Source organism: Procambarus clarkii, chromosome 85 (genome assembly GCF_040958095.1).
Source record: "Procambarus clarkii isolate CNS0578487 chromosome 85, FALCON_Pclarkii_2.0, whole genome shotgun sequence".
Classification (NCBI taxonomy): Eukaryota; Metazoa; Arthropoda; class Malacostraca; order Decapoda; family Cambaridae; genus Procambarus; species Procambarus clarkii.
Genome location: NC_091234.1, coordinates 21,116,244 through 21,125,276, shown reverse-complemented (window position 1 = coordinate 21,125,276; position 9,033 = coordinate 21,116,244). Strand labels below are relative to the sequence as shown.

Genomic DNA, 9,033 nt, shown 5'->3' with positions numbered 1-9,033 from the left:
AGGATGGTTATGGGATCCACGACCCTATAACGGGGGAGAACAGGTTGTTCTCACGTGGTGAGAATAGCTCAATAAACTTCACTTCAATTCAACCCCCGCTGCCCACGGGATGGTAATAGGGACCATTACACCCACAATATGGGTATTGGGTTCAATACTACTAGCACATGTACTCTAACTCCCACAGATACTCTACCTCCATGTGCACCCTGTACCCTACATGTACTCTGCACCCCACCCTAGAGTCGATTGGTACTTGAATGTGAAAAAAATATTAATTGCCAAAGCAATAAATTTATTATACAGTAAGTGCATCCTGGGAATGGTCAGTAATTCGACCTTGTGGGACTGAGCACAGAGGACAGGATGGAAACCTTGTGGGACTGAGCACAGGACAGGACGGAAACCTTGTGGGACTGAGCACAGAGGGCAGGACGGAAACCTTGTGGGACTGAGCACAGAGGACAGGACGGAAACCTTGTGGGACTGAGCACAGAGGACAGGACGGAGACCTTGTGGGACTGAGCACAGAGGACAGGACGGAAACCTTGTGGGACTGAGCACAGAGGACAGGACGGAGACCTTGTGGGACTGAGCACAGGACAGGATGGAGACCTTGTGGGACTGAGCACAAAGGACAGGACGGAGACCTTGTGGGACTGAGCACAGAGGACAGGACGGAGACCTTGTGGGACTGAGCACAGAGGACAGGACGGAGACCTTGTGAGACTGAGCACAGAGGACAGGACGGAGACCTTGTGGGACTGAGCACAGAGGACAAGACGGAGACCTTGTGGGACTGAGTACAGAGGACAGGACGGAGACCTCGTGGAACTGAGCACAGTGGACAGGACGGAGACCTTGTGGGACTGAGCACAGAGGACAGGACGGAGACCTCGTGGGACTGAGCACAGGACAGGACGGAGACCTCGTGGAACTGAGCACAGTGCTCCAAATTTAGCTAAATCATTTGCTTGTAATGAGGGAATTGATTACCATCGCTGACTGCCTTTGAGCAGCCTGAGAGCCGCAATATTCCCAGAAAATATTTAACCCACTATTCTACAGTGCTTCCTGATAAAGGTTATCACTTAGGAGACGTTTTGATGCCAGTAAATTATAATAAACACTAAATTATTACATATGATAATGATGCTTTCGCTAAACATTATATATAATAGTTCGTCCTTTAAGGCCATAAAGAGAATGAATTGTTGGAACGTCAACAGAAAACAATGAGACGTTGGAAAATCTGGGGCATACTACTGCAAACTGGATAGATAGTGTCCACTACCACCCAAAAGGATAGGTATGGGATCCACTACCACCTGTTGGGGTGGGTATAGAGTCCACTACCACCTACAGGATGGGTATAGAGTCCACTATCACCTACAGGATGGGTATGGGGTCCACTACCACCCACAGGATGGGTATGGGGTCCATTACCGCCCATAGGGTGGGTATGGAGTCCACTACCACCTACAGGATGGGGTAAGGGGTCCACTACCACCTGTAGGATATGTGTGGGGCTTACAACCGCTCATAGAATGGGTTTGGGGGTCCACTGCCATCCACAGGATTGGTATGGGGTCCACTACCACATAGATGTGGGTGGTAATAAGTCCATCTTTGGCTAACTCCTAACAAACTCGCCCTTTATATTGACAAAACTTTCTATATTTTGTTTGGTAATAAATCGGATCAAATTAATCCAAGAATAAATAATATTTAAATTAGTAACAAAGTAGATGGTAAATTCATTGGTGTCCTCATCGATAATAAGTTAAATTTCCAGAGACACATTTTAAATATATCAAAAAAAGGCTTTATAACTGTTGGCATTCTTTCTAAGATCAGATATTATGTACCTCGCCCTGCCCTGGTGACTCTCTATTACTCTCTCATCTATCCTTATCTCAACTATGGTATTTGTGCTTGGGGTTCTATTACCCAAAATCATTTACGTCCTCTAATTACTCAACACAAAGCTGCTATTAGAACAATAACAAACTCTGGCCCCAGACAGCACTCGGTACCCTTACTCAAATCATTGAATATGTTAGATATTAAGTCGCTGGACACACATCCTCTCAAGTGAAAACCTCTCATGATTTCCACCATTTTTTTCCGTTTTTCAACTCAATTTATGTTTTGATCTCATTTAGTATTAAGTTTAGTGTAAGTGTCCCACACCTTGCTGGAAACGCTACGCGTATTAGTGGCTTTAGTATGTACAAGCTCTATCTAGAAATCCGATAATATGTTTGTAACTCATCTCGTATGTCTGTATTTTTACGGGAATAAACATTTGATTGGAATATTCTGAACAATGTCATCCTGGACGTTAATAGTTATTATAAAGCATAAATGTTCACACTTCAATAAGTTAAAGTCACTTAATTTGTCATTAACGAGCAATATCTTAAGTCAATTGAAAGCAAATATTTGGCATCATCCAATGTTGTGTCAGGAACTTTGGTTTGTTGGTTTGTTGGTCTGTTATTACATGTATATTGTAGTTGTTAAGCGGCCATGTAGCTGTTATTACATATATTGTATATTGTAGCGGCCATGTAGGTGTTATTACATATATTGTAGCGGCCATGTAGATGTTATTACATATATTGTAGCGGCCATGTAGGTGTTATTACATATATTGTAGCGGCCATGTAGATGTTATTACATATATTGTAGCGGCCATGTAGCTGTTATTACATATATTGTAGCGGCCATGTAGGTGTTATTACATATATTGTAGCGGCCATGTAGATGTTATTACATATATTGTAGCGGCCATGTAGCTGTTATTACATATATTGTAGCGGCCATGTAGGTGTTATTACATATATTGTAGCGGCCATGTAGGTGTTATTACATGTATTGTAGCGGCCATGTAGATGTTATTACATATATTGTAGCGGCCATGTAGGTGTTATTACATATATTGTAGCGGCCATGTAGGTGTTATTACATATATTGTAGCGGCCATGTAGATGTTATTACATGTATTGTAGCGGCCATGTAGGTGTTATTACATATATTGTAGCGGCCATGTAGATGTTATTACATATATTGTAGTTGTTGAGCGGCCATTAACAGTTCTTGACTGACAGACCATTATTACTTCACTGTAGATTATATTACAAATGTTGTTCTGTTGTTCCTGTTGTTCCTGTTGTTCTGTTGTTCTGTTGTTCCTGTTGTTCTGTTGCAACATTTACAATAGACTGTTGTATTTGGTTTGTGAAATAGATTTTATTGGTTCATTAGGAACTTATTCGTGTTTGGGGAAGTGAAGGAGTGGCTGTTGGCCATTGTTAATTGACACTTGAGACTCGCAAAATGTTAACCAATGAGGTGAGTTTTAGGGTGAATGTCAACCAATCAGCGGCCGAGTGTGGTTGGCTGCTGGTTATATAAGTGACGATGAGACATAATGCACTTCAGTGTGTTTTACCTCACTTTTGGTGCACAGTTCCAGACTCGTCTCTTGAGGTGAGTTGTATGTGGGATCCTCCCCCTTCCCTTGTTGCGTCACCCCCTCCCCCTTCCCTTGTTGCGTCACCCCCTCCCCCTCCCCTTGTTGCGTCACCCCCTCCCCCTCCCCTTGTTGCGTCACCCCCTCCCCCTCCCCTTGTTGCGTCACCCCCTCCCCCTCCCCTTGTTGCGTCACCCCCTCCCCCTCCCCTTGTTGCGTCACCCCCTCCCCCTCCCCTTGTTGCGTCACCCCCTCCCCCTCCCCTTGTTGCGTCACCCCCTCCCCCTTCCCTTGTTGCGTCTCCCCCTTCCCTTGTTGCGTCTCCCCCTTCCCTTGTTGCGTCTCCCCCTTCCCTTGTTGCGTCACCCCCCCCCCCATTGTTGCGTCACCCCCCCCCCCATTGTTGCGTCTCCCACCCGTCATAAGGAAACTGCCACTATTCTACACTTGCCGTGACTAATGTTAAGGTTGGGTTAAGTGGTCATAACTGTCACTATAGCTGACCCAAACTGTCCTGTGAGGCTCCTCCACCTCACTTGTATCATGCCACAGGCTGCCCCCCCTTAACCTCTCGCCGCGATCTTTAAAAACTGGGTTATATATATTACATTTCTGTAAGTGTACAATAGGGATACTAGTTCGAAACCACAAATTAAAAACTAAATTTGAAATATTGTAATGACTAAAATTTAGCAGCCTAGTAATGTAATTCTTGTAATCTGTAACTAGAATTGTTACACTGAACTAGGGTATCATAATTTTTTAGGATGTCCATCCCTGGTGTTAATTTTGTTCATAAACACTAATTATATGAATTATTATCGTATATATTGTAAAATTGCCTTGTAGTATTTCAGTAGACTATCGTTCATAATTTGTGTAGTTATGTAAATAGTTATGTAAGGGTTTAACGAAAAATTCGTCCTGACCATTGCAACTGAACGATAGTTAACTACCGGTGCCTAATGGTGCAACTATCGGCGTCCCGGGGGGAGGGGGGGAGGGGAGTTATGCAGAAGGTTGACCAGCGCGTCTTGAGTAACATTCATATGCTAGTCTCCAGACACTTCCCCCCCACAGTGTGTTGCCTCAACTTGACTAATGAACATTTAAGCCGTGCAAGTAGTCCAGATTCTTTTAAGGACAATGTTGTCACATATTCTGTAAAGTGTAGACAGTTCGTAAGCTTTTACTAGTGTTAAAAGGTGAAATGACTTAAGTCAAACGGTTACTACAAAGGTGTAGCATTAATTACAAAATATGGTAAATCTTAAATATATAATTTTTACCTTTGCCGTATTAACCATGTTCTTGCCGCTGGGGCAAGTCTAAATGCACTCCGTCTTAAATTGGTATTACTTTCCTAATTTCAGAATGTTGATGGTTTAAATACTGGTGTGGGTGTAGTCTGGGACCACTACATCACACCAGACGGTTTACTGGTGTTCCTTCACTCAGGAGCAGAACCAGTTGTCTGCACTAGTTGTCTCTTCTCTCCGTACCAGAAGTCCTCCTTCAGGTAAAATGACTAGACAGTTGTCCCAAGAGTAACCATTTTGAAACTAGTTTCCAGTTCCATATAACTTCAGTTCAATCTTCAAGCGGCACCCTTGTCCCTCCAACTCCTTCCTACATTTAAGGTACCGCGGTGTTCTTTGGTCCCTCAGCCCCAGCTTGGCTCAGCCTTAAAGACTACAGCAAACTCTACACTCCATCCTGTGGAACACCTGGTAACATGGTAAGTAAAAGTTTTTTATTTGGTTACTTTAATCAGAGTAATGTGCTTAGAGTACCCAACCTGCAGGGTTGTCCTCAACATGGTCTTGTGTTGAAGAGACAAAGAATGAAACTATTATTGTCACCTTTTAGTAAATTTAGAATAGTTTTAGATGAATTAAACTAGGGCTGGTAAGAAACCATTTCTCGTGGCGAGTGAATACTAATGCCTACAGCTGGGATAGCAAACTGTTACTGCTTCTCTTGGCAGAGGCTTCCAGCTAGTTAGTATAGAAGACAAGGATAAGGAACACTTGATAAAGAGCGTTATCGCTAGAAGTGAGTTTACTTTATTAGTTTAACTTATAAATTATTGAAATACATGTGCATTAAACTTTAAATATGGTCATCCTGCTGGACTAAGATGTACTAAATGGCCAATTTCTCTAAAACATAATTTTTGTCGTTGTTGGGCTGCACCAGTTCATATGGACAAGCAGCTCTTTGTGTGTACAATGGTTTACAGTTTTGCTCGACGCATAATTAATATATTTCTGTACTTACAGGTCAGCTGCATGATGTGTTTGCAGCGTTACTGGAGTTTGGCAGAATTATAACATTGCGACAGATCATGTTGGACCTCTCCAGTCACCTCTGAAGATGAACACAGGGAAGGTTGCCAACCGTCTCCGGTAATTAAGACAAATATAAAAGGCAGAGACAAGAGGCACAACAGTGGCGTCTGCTGCTTGGTGAGAGGTGGACGTGCTGCTGCTGCTCCACACTTGGTTCTTGCACGTGGCTGTTGCTGCAGCTGGATATTGTCACTGTGCCACAGACTGCTGCAGCTGGATATTGTCACTGTGCCACACTGTTGCAGTGAAACGGTGCCTTTGAGAGGCGAGGAAATGGCTAAGGCGGTCTCCCTAAGTGGTATACAATCCTACACTGGGCCAGAAGTAAGAGCGAAGATGAGACATGATCCCAGGCTGTATCTTGGTAATAAACACAAACGGCCAAATATTCAGACCGGGACGTGACAGTGAAGATTAAATCCTGCCAAATTATCTTGCAGAGTTTTCTTTAGTTGTCAATGTTCCAAACATTTTGTTCAAATAAAAGGGGTCAATCATTTTCTTGTGCCTAGGCTTTCATTTGCCAGCATGACAATTGTCAGGTCATGCCAGTAATGGTAGCATATCTACAATAGACAATCTACATGGATCAGGGATTGAGTAGGATACTTTATACTTTTAAGTCCTCATCGCGAAGTATTAAGGCTAGATGCCAAAGTTACGGTTAGTGGAAATAGATCTAATAATTTCTGAAGGCCGTTTTCTCATTCCGAAGTTTGTATATTTATACTACCATAAGATTTATTGCTATAAATGTTCATACTAGTTTCAGACATATTTCAGACTATACATGTTATTTTCACTTCGTTTTGGTTAGTAAAGAATAAAACAAATTTGGCTTGTTACTCTCATAGTTAAATAAAAGCCAAGCACCTGTCAATATCTAACATACGCGGGTCACTTAGAAAAAGCCATTTTCATGATTTGTCTATTCTAAGATTGGCTGGTATTTAATAGTGGGTTTCCAGAGGTCACATTTAAATTACACTATTCCATTTTCTATACTAATACCCAGTGAAATAACATTGCCTGCAATAAATTTTGTTTGCATGCGCCCAAGTTGGATGTATGCAGAAGTGTTTGAATTTTGAGTTTTTCTATGCAAGGTATTGTACTGGGATATGATTTAAATTATAAATTAATACAATCATTTAATTCGTTGTATAGCGTTGACATAATTGCATTATTTAATTAGCCCGGTTATATACAAATATCTAAATCCTCAAAGGCAGTTATATACATTAAAAGACTGATGTTTGTCCCGTATTGTTTAATCACCTTGTCTTTGTGGTTTGTATGTTACAGCACCACTTGAAAGATAAAATAAAATGCTTTGGCATAGTGATTGAAACTGTATTTCATACAACCTGCAGAGATTTGGTTTCTTCTTTGGATAATTGTAGACCGAGCTTGACGGGCAAGGTAAAAGATTATATTTTGCATTATATATAAAATAAGATATATTGGGATACCTAGAAGATATCGCTGGCCGCTGGATATCAGACATACTCGACGCTATTGCATCGATGGACATGGTTAAATAGACGTCAAATCAACACTATTTCAACGTTATATCGACTCTTTTGCAATGTTTAATCGACGATATTTCTACGTTAAATCTAAAATATTGAAAGGATGAAACGAAGGCAATTTCAAAGGTTTATTCAACGTTAGAGCAAAGGTATTAACGTTGAATCGACGATACTGCAACGTAAAATCGACTATTTGAAATTGATCAATATTACAGTACAATCGATTTATGGTGGCAATTGCGTCGCTTTAACGTTTCAATAGCGTCGATTTACCGTTGTAATACCGTCGATTTATCGTTGCAATACCGTCGATTCCGTAAATTTAACGTTGCAATAACGTCGATTTAACGTCTGCTACCGACCTTACATAGCTTCCGTGGATCAATGGCACCCGCGGCCCGGTCTCCGTGGATCAATGGCACCCGCGGCCCGGTCTCCGTGGATCAATGGCACCCGGGGCCCGGTCTCCGTGGATCAATGGCACCCGGGGCCCGGTCTCCGTGGATCAATGGCACCCGGGGCCCGGTCTCCGTGGATCAATGGCACCCGGGGCCCGGTCTCCGTGGATCAATGGCACCCGGGGCCCGGTCTCCCAGTTGGTCGTCTGATCCATGAATTTTGAAAGTTTATGGACAGACGACCAACCGAGAGGCCTGGATGGAGACCGGGCCGTGGGGGTCATTGATCCACGGAGACCGGGCCGCGGGTGCCATTGATCCACGGAGACCGGGCCGCGGGTGCCATTGATCCACGGAGACCGGGCCGCGGGTGCCATTGATCCACGGAGACCGGGCCGCGGGTGCCATTGATCCACGGAGACCGGGCCGCGGGTGCCATTGATCCACGGAGACCGGGCCGCGGGTGCCATTGATCCACGGAGACCGGGCCGCGGGTGCCATTGATCCACGGAGACCGGGCCGCGGGTGCCATTGATCCACGGAGACCGGGCCGCGGGTGCCATTGATCCACGGAGACCGGGCCGCGGGTGCCATTGATCCACGGAAGCTACGTAACGTAGGTAGCAGACATTAAATCGACGCTATTGCAACGTTAAATCAACGCTATTGCAACGGTAAAACGACGCTATTGCAACGGTAAAACGACGCTACTGCAACGTTAAATCGACGCTATTGCAACGTTAAATCGACGCTATTGCAACGGTAAAACGACGCTACTGCAACGGTAAAACGACGCTACTGCAACGGTAAATCGACGCTATTTCAACATTGAATCGACTAATCGAAGTTTAAGGATCAGACGACTAATCAGGAGACCTGGACAGAGACCGGGCCGTAGGGTCATTGATCCCCGGAATTTACGTAAGGTAGGTAGCAGCCGTTAAATCGATGCTCAGTCCCACAAGGTCTCCGTCCTGTCCTCTGTGCTCAGTCCCACAAGGTCTCCGTCCTGTCCTCTGTGCTCAGTCCCACAAGGTCACTGTGCTCAGTCCCACAAGGTCTCCGTCCTGTCCTCTGTGCTCAGTCCCACAAGGTCTCCGTCCTGTCCTCTGTGCTCAGTCCCACAAGATCTCCGTCCTGTCCACTGTGCTCAGTCCCACAAGGTCACCGTCCTGTCCTCTGTGCTCAGTCCCACAAGGTCTCCGTCCTGTCCTCTGTGCTCAGTCCCACAAGGTCTCCGTCCTGTCCACTGTGCTCAGTCCCACAAGGTCTCT

General features: G+C 44.2%; 1 long non-coding RNA gene across 5 annotated transcripts; it reads left to right on the top strand.

Moving 5' to 3' along the window:
* The first annotated feature begins 3,906 nt into the window (after positions 1-3,906).
* Positions 3,907-6,328, top strand: LOC123746702 (uncharacterized). 5 transcript variants are annotated; one of them, XR_011225537.1, is made up of 3 exons: positions 3,907-3,945; positions 4,852-5,216; positions 5,761-6,328. It is a non-coding gene; the product is annotated as an uncharacterized lncRNA (long non-coding RNA). The 5 variants fall into 5 exon arrangements; XR_011225536.1 differs by lacking the exon at positions 3,907-3,945 and adding an exon at positions 3,952-4,092; XR_011225534.1 differs by lacking the exon at positions 3,907-3,945 and adding an exon at positions 4,119-4,596.
* Positions 6,329-9,033: the final 2,705 nt, after the last annotated feature.